The sequence below is a fragment of the Triticum urartu genome, unplaced genomic scaffold, assembly GCF_056163025.1.
Source record: "Triticum urartu cultivar PI428250 unplaced genomic scaffold, HENAU_Tu73 scaffold873, whole genome shotgun sequence".
NCBI lineage: Eukaryota > Viridiplantae > Streptophyta > Magnoliopsida > Poales > Poaceae > Triticum > Triticum urartu.
Window position 1 is genome coordinate 4758 of NW_028261064.1, and position 12076 is coordinate 16833.

The 12076-nt window shown below is 35.7% G+C and overlaps 2 non-coding genes across 2 annotated transcripts; both read right to left on the minus strand.

Annotated features, from left to right (window-relative positions):
- Positions 1-11148: 11148 nt before the first annotated feature.
- TRNAW-CCA (transfer RNA tryptophan (anticodon CCA)) lies at positions 11149-11222 on the minus strand. Its single transcript has one exon. It is a non-coding gene; the product is annotated as a tRNA-Trp (tRNA).
- Positions 11223-11361: 139 nt separating this feature from the next.
- On the minus strand, positions 11362-11435 carry TRNAP-UGG (transfer RNA proline (anticodon UGG)). Its single transcript has one exon. It is a non-coding gene; the product is annotated as a tRNA-Pro (tRNA).
- Positions 11436-12076: the final 641 nt, after the last annotated feature.

Below are 12076 nucleotides of genomic sequence, written 5' to 3' on the forward strand. Positions count from 1 at the left end.
TTTCCTTCACGAGTCCGTTCCCCTACTCCACCGAATACGGATACGCCCCCATGAGCTTTAGCAATGTTATTGATTAATTCCATGATCAGTACTGTTTTACCTACTCCAGCCCCCCCAAATAGTCCTATTTTTCCTCCACGTCGATAAGGAGCTAAAAGATCGACGACCTTAATACCTGTTTCAAAGATGGATAATTTCGTATCTAACTCGATAAAGGCAGGCGCAGATCTATGAATAGGGAACGTTGCACTACTATCTACAGGACCCAAATTGTCAACAGGCTCCCCAAGAACGTTGAAAATTCGTCCGAGAGTAGCTCCACCGACCGGAACACTGAGAGGAGCTCCCGTGTCAATCACTTCCATTCCTCTCATCAACCCGTCCGTAGCACTCATAGCTACAGCTCTAACTCGATTATTTCCTAATAATTGTTGTACCTCACAAGTCACATTAATTTGCTTATCGGCAGTGTCTCTACTCTGGACTACCAAAGCGTTATAAATATAAGGTAACTTGCCTGGGGGAAAAGTGACATCCAGCACGGGTCCAATAATTTGATCGATACGACCTGTACTTTTTTCTTCAATTGTGGAAACCCCGGGAGGAGAAGTAGTAGGATTGGTTCTCATAATTATCACATAATTAAAAAAAAGGAATTTGTCGAAATTTTTCTTTTTTTATTGTTGAATAATGCCAAATCAAATCAAAAAAAATCCAAAAGTAAAAAGGAAATGAATTAGTTAATTCAATAAGAGAGAAAAGGGGACCAGGACTTGATTTCGTTGCCCAAGCGAATCCCATTCAATCGTTTACTCATGGAATGAGTCCATTGGAAAGTTCAATCAATCTTTTTTTTCATATACATTTTGCCTTTTGTGGAGGATCTGTGCCTACTCTACTTTCCTATCTAGGACTTCGATATACAAAATATATACTACTGTGAAGCATAGATTGCTGTCAACAAAGAATTTTATTAGTATTTAGTTAGGTATTTGCATTCAAAATAAGAAAAGAGAACTATTAAGAACTTGTAAAATAAGGATTAGGAATTAATTTGGGTTGCGCTATATCTATCAAAGAGTATACAATAATTATGGATTTGGTAAATCAAATCCATGGTTTAATAACGAACCGTGTTAACTTACCATAACAACAACTCAATTCCTATCGAATTCCTATATTGGAATTCCTATAGGATAGAACATACACAGGGTGTACGCATTATATATGAATGAAACATATTCATTAACCTAAGCATGCCCTCAATTTTCTTTAATGAGTTGATATTATATTAATTGAATATCCTTTTTGTTTTACGAGATTTTTGCTAAAGTTTCATTTACGCCTAATTAACATCGAGTAGACCCTGTTATTGTGAGAATTCTTAATTCAAGAGTTATAGGGAGGGACTTATGTCACCACAAACAGAAACTAAAGCAGGTGTTGGATTTCAAGCTGGTGTTAAAGATTATAAATTGACTTACTACACCCCAGAGTATGAAACTAAGGATACTGATATCTTGGCAGCATTCCGAGTAAGTCCTCAGCCTGGGGTTCCGCCCGAAGAAGCAGGGGCTGCAGTAGCTGCCGAATCTTCTACTGGTACATGGACAACTGTTTGGACTGATGGACTTACCAGTCTTGATCGTTACAAAGGACGATGCTATCACATCGAGCCTGTTGCTGGGGAAGACAACCAATGGATCTGTTATGTAGCTTATCCATTAGACCTATTTGAAGAGGGTTCCGTTACTAACATGTTTACTTCCATTGTAGGTAACGTATTTGGTTTCAAAGCCCTACGTGCTCTACGTTTGGAGGATCTACGAATTCCCCCTACTTATTCAAAAACTTTCCAAGGCCCGCCTCATGGTATCCAAGTTGAAAGAGATAAGTTGAACAAGTACGGTCGTCCTTTATTGGGATGTACTATTAAACCAAAATTGGGATTATCCGCAAAAAATTATGGTAGAGCGTGTTATGAGTGTCTACGTGGTGGACTTGATTTTACCAAAGATGATGAAAACGTAAACTCACAACCATTTATGCGCTGGAGAGACCGTTTTGTCTTTTGTGCCGAAGCTATTTATAAATCACAGGCCGAAACCGGTGAAATCAAGGGGCATTACTTGAATGCGACTGCGGGTACATGTGAAGAAATGATTAAGAGAGCTGTATTTGCAAGAGAATTAGGGGTTCCTATTGTAATGCATGACTACTTAACTGGGGGATTCACCGCAAATACTACTTTGGCTCATTATTGCCGCGACAATGGCCTACTTCTTCACATTCACCGTGCAATGCATGCAGTTATTGATAGACAGAAAAATCATGGTATGCATTTCCGTGTATTAGCTAAAGCATTGCGTATGTCTGGGGGAGATCATATCCACTCCGGTACAGTAGTAGGTAAGTTAGAAGGGGAACGCGAAATGACTTTAGGTTTTGTTGATTTATTGCGCGATGATTTTATTGAAAAAGATCGTGCTCGCGGTATCTTTTTCACTCAGGACTGGGTATCCATGCCAGGTGTTATACCGGTAGCTTCAGGTGGTATTCATGTTTGGCATATGCCAGCTCTGACCGAAATCTTTGGGGACGATTCTGTATTACAATTTGGTGGAGGAACTTTAGGACATCCTTGGGGAAATGCACCTGGTGCAGCAGCTAATCGAGTGGCTTTAGAAGCCTGTGTACAAGCTCGTAACGAAGGGCGCGATCTTGCTCGCGAAGGTAATGAAATTATCCGAGCAGCTTGCAAATGGAGTCCTGAACTAGCCGCAGCTTGTGAAGTATGGAAGGCGATCAAATTCGAGTTCGAGCCGGTAGATACTATTGATTAACTAGATAAAACTAAAGATAAAGAAGGTATAAATAAAAAAGAAACGAAATAAAAAGAGAAAAAAATCAGTTATGAAATGCAGTAATTCTTCTTTATTCTTCTAATTGATTGCAATTAAACTCGGCTCAATCTTTTTTAGAAAAAAAAGATTGAGCCGAATAAAAATAGATCATGATATGATCATGAGACTTGACAAATTGAGATTCGTCTATTCTATATATCTAGAATATATATATTAAGGTATAATACAATAAAGAAATACAAATAAAATAATAAAATAATAAAATATAGTATTATCATATGATAATGATAATGGAATCAAATACGCAGTATTTACAGAAAAAAGTCTTCGTTTATTGGGAAAGAATCAATATACTTTTAATGTCGAATCGGGATTCACTAAGACAGAAATAAAGCATTGGGTCGAACTCTTCTTTGGTGTTAAGGTGGTAGCTGTGAATAGCCATCGACTACCTGGAAAAGGTAGAAGAATAGGACCTATTCTGGGCCATACAATGCATTACAGACGTATGATCATTACCCTTCAACCGGGTTATTCTATTCCACTTCTAGATAGAGAAAAAAACTAAAGGAGAATGAATGAAAAAAGACATAGTTTGGAAGTTAGACCTTTTTATAGGACTCTCTTTCAATTTCAAAAAAGAGGACGTTTGAAACTTTTAACAGGCGTAATCGTGAGTCAACAAGTGACTCGAACTGGTGTAAAAAAAGAAGCATTTTTTTTTTTTCAAAATGCTAGAACTAGATAAGGAAGTTTTCTATAACCTTGAGAAAAAGGATAAAAAGGTAGTTTTTTTTTAGTTTATGACTCCGATCAAGAGCGAGAAATCCTTGATTTGGGATTGGACATAGAACCTGGACCCATCGTAGAGACGTTTAGTTCAAAAGAAAGGATCGTATCCTGATGGTAAGAATTATACTTTCGTGGAAATACAGCGCTATAGACTTCAATGCGGTAGAGTAGACGTTTTGTTTCTAATTTTTCTGGACCAAACCTCCGCTCCGACCCAACGATACAATGAATTTTTTCTGTTCATATTCATAAATAAAAAAGATTCGGAATCGCAATGCTACTATATGCGTCCAGAGGAGTATTTGGAATAATATTCTTCTATAATCCATTATTGCGGGGGGTCTTACTAACAGGGCTTCGCTGCACGGGACAGGTCTTCGTCGAAAAGCTAACTCCACCCGGCATTTTCATACCCTTTCTTTGGGTGGTATATCGCCTTTTAAAGTCTAAGAGGGTAGTAGGGGATCTATAGTAGGTAAGATAATTTGCCCTTTGATTTTGATTGAATATACTATTTTTCCGCCTTTACCACGCATTATTGTATGCGCTTCTAGAGAAGTATGTATGCAGGAAGTAAATTCTAACCGCTTTCTTTTGAATCCAATTTCAAATTAGATTAGAAAGATAGAAAGGCCATGAGGATGGGAAAATCAAAATAAAATCTTTTTAATTAGTTCTCCTTTTTTGGAATTTTCTTATTATCCTTTCATTTTTTTTACAGAATATTTTTCAAACTAAAAATAAAAAATACAATACAATAGTCAATATTCCTTATAATAGATATACTTAATTATATCATAAGAATCTTAAGATATTTTTCGACTAGATAGAAATAGTAAATTTGAATTGAGACACCTATTCCATGACGGATTTAAACTTACCTTCTATTTTCGTGCCTTTAGTAGGCTTAGTATTTCCGGCAATTGCAATGACTTCTTTATTTCTTTATGTGCAAAAAAATAAGATTGTCTAGTATTTTTTAGTGTAAGTAATATAATATGGTAGGGTATGTGGCTTTTTCTACACACACTTTCTACACACAAATGAAAAACGGTTATGGATGCGGATATAGGCTACGAGCATAAATGCATGAATATGCAGAGCCAGGTATAGCGAGTTTTATTTTATTTATTTTAATTGAATCAACGAATATTTTTTGAATAGAAAGTCAATGTATCTAACCTATTATTTCACAGGAGTACTAGTTGCTGAAGGCGATTTCAGAATCAAAAAAAGTAAAGTCAAAATTATTTAGCTTATTCTCTCAATTTCAATCGACCGCTGCTGGATTTAGTATATCTAATATGAATTGGCGATCAGAACACATATGGGTAGAACTTCTAAAAGGTTCTCGAAAAAGGGGTAATTTTTTCTGGGCCTGTATTCTTTTTCTAGGTTCACTAGGATTCTTATCGGTTGGGATTTCCAGTTATCTTGGTAAGAATATTATATCTATACTTCCATCTCAAGAAATTCTTTTTTTTCCGCAGGGGGTCGTGATGTCTTTCTACGGAATCGCAGGCCTATTCATTAGCTCCTACTTGTGGTGTACTATTTTGTGGAATGTAGGTAGTGGTTATGACCGATTCGATAGAAAAGAGGGAATAGTGTGCATTTTTCGTTGGGGATTCCCTGGAATAAAACGTCGCGTCTTCCTTCGATTCCTTATGCGGGATATCCAATCAATTAGAATTCAGGTTAAAGAGGGTCTTTATCCTCGTCGTATTCTTTATATGGAAATCCGGGGCCAGGGGATCATTCCCTTGACTCGTACTGATGATAAATTTTTTACTCCACGAGAAATTGAACAAAAAGCTGCCGAATTGGCCTATTTCTTGCGCGTACCAATTGAAGTATTTTGAGGTATCTTTTTTGAACTGAGTTGAATGAAGAAAAGAAGAATTGGAAGAAGAAAAGTTTTCTCAACACAGGGAGGAAGTCCCTTCTAAATTGGATTTGTTATTGTAAGGGGATTTTTAAGTATTTATCTAAAGGAAGGAACAAACGAGGATAAGAGAAATTTGCTTTTAATTTTTTTTTATCCAAGTTAGATATATCGCATACTATTCTTCCTTTTTCATCCGAAAGGGCTTTTTTTTTATTCTATTTCACTATTTCATTCCATCTAGATCTAAGAAAGAACCCAATGCACTGAAATTCCACTAATAACTAATATACAAAAAAGAAGAATAGATACAGGGTATCAAACCTATAGAGTTTTTGCTTCAAAGAAATAGAAATATCATGAAATAGAAATATCATCATATAGAGTCAGGGAATGGAATAGAGTCAGCGAATGAAGCATATTCATTAACAACTCCATTTACAGATCAAAAATGAAAAAAAAGAAAGCATTGCCTTCTTTACTATATCTTGTATTTATCGTACTTTTGCCTTGGGGGGTCTCTTCCTCATTTAACAAATGTCTGGAACTTTGGATTAAGAATTGGTGGAATACCAGGCAATCCGAAACTCTCTTAACTGATATTCAAGAGAAAAGGATTCTAGAAAGATTCATAGAATTAGAAGAACTTTCTCTCTTGGACGAGATGATAAAAGGGAAACTAAAGACACATGTACAAAAACCTCCTACAGGAATACACAAGGAAATAATACAATGGGTCAAAATAAATAATGAGGATCATCTCCATACCATTTTGCATTTCTCGACAAATATAATCTGTTTGGCTATTCTAAGTGGTTCTTTTTTTCTGGGTAAAGAGGAACTTGTCATTTTGAATTCTTGGGTTCAGGAATTCTTCTATAATTTAAATGACTCAATAAAAGCTTTTTTTATTCTTTTAGTTACTGATTTTTTTGTTGGATTTCACTCCACCCGTGGTTGGGAACTAGTAATTCGTTGGGTCTACAACGATTTTGGATGGGCTCCTAACGAGCTTATTTTCACTATTTTTGTTTGTAGTTTTCCAGTAATTCTAGATACATGTTTGAAATTTTGGGTCTTTTTTTGTTTAAATCGTCTATCTCCTTCGCTTGTAGTCATTTATCATTCAATTAGTGAAGCATAAATTCATTTGATCTCCCGATATTAATATTAATCAAATTAGCAAGCATCTTTTTTTAGAAAGAAAGCCCTTTTCCATTTTAGCAAAATTCTTTCTATTTATACCTACTTTAAGGTATTCATCATTGCAGTACAACTGTTGCAGTAGAATGACAACAGATTCGTGTATAGGGAACTAGATTAGCTTAGCTACCTATCTAATTTATTGTAGAAATTCTGGGATCTGCGATTGGACATGGAAAATAGAAATACTTTTTCTTGGGTAAAGGAACAGATAACTCGATCGATTTCTGTATCGATCATGATATACGTAATAACTCGGACATCTATTTCAAATGCATATCCCATTTTTGCGCAGCAGGGTTATGAAAACCCACGAGAAGCAACTGGACGAATTGTATGTGCCAATTGCCATTTAGCTAGCAAGCCCGTCGATATTGAAGTTCCCCAAGCTGTGCTTCCCGATACTGTATTTGAAGCAGTTCTTCGAATTCCTTATGATATGCAATTGAAACAAGTTCTTGCTAATGGAAAAAAGGGAGGGTTGAATGTAGGTGCTGTTCTTATTTTGCCCGAGGGATTCGAATTAGCGCCGCCCGATCGTATTTCCCCTGAGTTAAAAGAAAAGATAGGAAATCTTGCTTTTCAGAGTTATCGTCCCGATAAAAAAAACATTCTTGTGATAGGCCCTGTTCCCGGTAAGAAATATAGTGAAATTGTCTTTCCCATTCTTTCCCCTGATCCTGCTACGAAGAAAGATGCTCATTTCTTAAAATATCCCATATATGTAGGGGGAAACCGAGGAAGAGGACAGATCTATCCTGATGGTAGCAAGAGTAACAATACAGTCTATAATGCTACGTCAACAGGTATAGTAAGAAAAATACTACGTAAAGAAAAGGGGGGGTATGAAATATCCATAGTTGATGCATCAGATGGACGCCAAGTGATTGATATTATACCTCCCGGACCAGAACTTCTTGTTTCAGAGGGGGAATCCATCAAGCTTGATCAACCATTAACAAGCAATCCTAATGTGGGAGGTTTTGGTCAGGGGGACGCAGAAATCGTGCTTCAGGATCCATTACGTGTCCAAGGCCTTTTGTTCTTCTTCGCATCCGTTATTTTGGCACAAGTTTTTTTGGTTCTCAAAAAGAAACAGTTTGAAAAGGTTCAATTGTACGAAATGAATTTCTAGGTCCCGGGATTTCTTACCATCAAGTTGGTAAAAAGCCTCGATTTATTGGCAATTGCTAGAATTATCTATGATCTATTTTGGAAATCCTTTTTTTGTTTAGACTGCTTTTTGTTTATGAGATGTCTGGAATTCCTTATTTATATCCCATGCAAAAGAAGAGAATCCAAGGCAAAGGCGAGAACAATCAAATTAAAATTTCTTCTTTTTCGGAGGGATTGCAGGTCTTCTTAATCGTCTATTCGGCACAAGAAAAAGCCTTTTTCTTGTGCCGATTCTTCTTGTATCAAAATAAGAATCCTTTTTCTTCCTAATTCGTCAAAGATTACTATTTCTTCTTTATTCGGGTCTGTCTCTTGGACCTCTTTTTCTTTTGCTTAGGTTTAGCCGAGGTAGTGGACAAACAGAGGGGAAGAAAATATGGCGGGGGAAAAATTTCTTGTGATTGTGAGCAAATTGCTTGGCTTGTTTAATTAAGTTCAACTTCAAATTTACAGAAATTTTGCAAAAAAAAAGTAAACTCTTCCATTGAAGGTTTTTTTATTTTTAGGCTAGTTGAATAGTTTTGATTAAGGTTTTATTAGTTTATTACTCGAAACTAAATCAAGGATTTTCAGGATACTTCCTTCGTGGAATAAGATATTGGATCCTCGAGTGATCTCTTTTTCTTGTTGCTTCATAAGAGTGAATCGAATAGATTCAATTCGCGTTATAAGAGTAAAATAAAAATTCCGCGGGTCCTTTCCGCTCTAATCAGATAAAGGGGGGTAAGGACCCGCTAAGCTCCTACTTTTTCATGTTTACAATCTGGTCCCTCCGATTACTATAGAGATGAACCCAATCCAGAATATGAACCATAAAAGAAAACACCTACTAAACCAATCACAGCAATACCAGCTACAGTACCTATCAGCCAAAGAGGAATTCTTCCAGTAGTATCGGCCATTTCCCCTACTTTCCTCCACATTTTATCAATTGGTCATGCTAGAGACAAAAACAGTCATGGGTAGTTATAAGGATGGTATCCTTCCAAATGGGATAAGAGAATTCTTATTAGTCTCTTTCTTTCTCTCAATTGAAGAAGTAATTGGAAAATAAAACAGCAAGTACAAAAATGAGTAATAAACCCCAGTATAGACTGGTACGATTCAATTCAACATTTTGTTCATTCGGGTTTGATTGTGTCATAGTTCTATAGTTGGAATTTGTTTTATCGTTGGATGAACTGCATTGCTGATATTGATCCCAAGAAAAAAACAGTAGGTACAGCTAGTCCGTGAATAGCCAGCCATCGCACTGTAAAAATAGGATAGGTTCGATCTATGGTCATTGAGGGCCTCCTAAAAGGATCTACTAAATTCATCGAGTTGTTCTAAAGAATCAAAACGGTCGGTTATTAACGGAATTCCTTGTCGGCTTTCCGTGAAATACTCGTTTGGCCTAGGACTTCCAAACACGTCATAAGCTAAACCCGTACTGACAAATAACCAACCCGCAATGAATAGGGAAGGTATAGTAATGCTATGAATAACCCAGTATCGAATACTGGTAATAATATCAGCAAAAGAACGTTCTCCCGTGCTTCCAGACATGCTGAACTCCCAAAATTTTTGTACATTCAAAAAAGGAATTGATTCCGTAAAAGATGGGATCGACCAGTAAATAGAAAATTACTGATATTTCATCCTTGTGAGATTGTCAATTTTGTACCAAAGGTGTATTTTGAGTATACCGAATTAGTATAGCTATCCTTCCTATGGCACAGCAATCTGGTTTTGCCTGGTTCCGAAACATAATTACTTTTTTATTTTTTTTTTGTCTATAGGTAAGCTATATGTTATTCAAGGCATCAATAGAAAACCCCATTTTTGTAGGTTCTACTTACTTTTCATTGGCTTCGGAATAATAGAGTAATTCGGAATAGCAGCCAAAATCTTGGGAAAATCTAAGTTAATGATCAATAGGTTTGGATAAATAATTTAGGAAGGATATTCTCATACTGACACAATACAAGGACAAGTATATGTGAAATCTATCCTTTCATAATTCGTAATTCATCCTTGTATTGTTTGTTGGATTAGGTCTAACTTTCTTGACCAAACTGCGAGCGCGGAACTTTACGAGATGAAATAGGGAAAGACAGAAGATAGAATAGAACTTAAAAGGATAATTGAAGTGACTCGTCTTCGAATCTACTTTGGTTGGAGTTCGAAAAAGGAATAAAAATAAAGTAAATTCAAGGAAGAGCTTTCTTTTTTTTTTTTTTTTAACAGCCCCTTGGCAGGTCGTGGAATGCTTTTGTTCTCCTCTTATTCCATATGGAATACAATCAGTTAAAATAAGAAGGAATAGGGGAATATTCGATCGTTCACTCCAAAAAGAGGGTCCTATTGAAAAAGAAATTATCCAAAATAGAAAGAAGTTTTTTTTTTCAAATTCAATTGTTTATTTATCTCTTATTCAAAAATTTCCCTGAAAATTGAATTTCTTTTTTTCATTCAATGGGGTTAGATGATCTAGTTCTTAATATTATTACTTTACTCAATTGACAAATTCCACAACAAATCTCTTGATTCGGAATTAGGGACTCATGTATCATCTGATGAATCCACTTTCTTTTACACTTCTGTATCTTACTCTATCTTGTTTTTTAGTATTATCTAAAATAACTGATGAATTATGAATTTTCCATAACTTAGGTAAATGCTTTACCAACATATGTAGTGTAGTAAAAAAAAATAAATGGAATTTAACTCTTTCATGCTTACTTTAACTAGTTATTTTGGTTTTCTACTGGCTGCTTTAACTATAACCCCAGCTCTATTTATTGGCTTGAACAAGATACGCCTTATTTGAATTGACTGAATAATTATAATTCAGAAAAGAAAAATCTTTCTTTGGGATTCCTGGCATTCTACGACTCTTTTCCAGACTAATTAGGAATTCTTTTCTTGGTCATTGAGATTCGTGGATAATTTAGAGTACTATTTAGGGATAGATCGTACCTCTTTTTTTATCCCCTCGAACAAATCGAAATGATTGAAGTTTTTCTATTTGGAATCGTCTTAGGCCTAATTCCTATTACTTTAGCGGGATTATTCGTGACTGCGTATTTGCAATACAGGCGTGGGGATCAGTTGGATCTTTGATTGAGTCATTTTTTTTTTTTGATTGACCTCCTCCAGACCAGAGAGGAGGTCAAATTGAAATTGGAGTTACAATTCAATTTTGTTAAGTTATTTTACTCTGCTTCGACATAAAATAGATGGAATCACGCTCTGTAGGATTTGAACCTACGACATCGGGTTTTGGAGACCCGCGTTCTACCGAACTGAACTAAGAGCGCTTTCATTCATTCAAAAAGAAAATCTTTTTCTATTCCTAATGTATCTCACGTACGTATAGTCTCCACAAATTCAAGTTATACCCACTTTACTTTAATTGATCTCGTCGCTACTGCCTATAAAGAAGAAAGAAGTAATAGGTAGGGATGACAGGATTTGAACCTGTGACATTTTGTACCCAAAACAAACGCGCTACCAAGCTGCGCTACATCCCTTTTCCAAATTAAATTGTTGTACAATGCCATTGTACACAATTCCTGTCTTCTTTTCCACATCATAATTTTCTTCTTCTTTCTTTCTCTATCTATATATAGAACCCTCGTGTCATTTCTTCTTTTTGGTCTCATATAATTAAGGAATTATATACATATAAAATCCAATATAATTTCGCCTATAAAAGAAGGATTACTTTTCCTTGGTAATATATAGGAAGAAGGGGTCATCTTTTTCTTTTTTAGGGATAGGAAAATTTCGTCGATATGGTTCATTTTATATATAGCATAACAATCTTGGGCAAGAGTTTATGATCATATATGTATTCCAACAAGGAAGGAGGATTTTCAATGCGGGATATAAAAACATATCTCTCTGTAGCACCCGTGCTAAGTACTCTATGGTTTGGTGCTTTAGCAGGTTTATTGATAGAAATTAATCGTTTATTCCCAGATGCTTTGTCATTCCCTTTTTTTTAATTCTAGTTATTGCTATGGGAGGGATAGATTTCTTCGTGATATGACAAAATTTGATCCTTTTCAATCTTTTTTTAGTATCGGAAGGAAAAAGAAAGAAAAGATGGATTGGGTTGAACCTCAGAGTCATTAAAAATTTGGTAAACCCCATTTTTGAAAATAGAAAT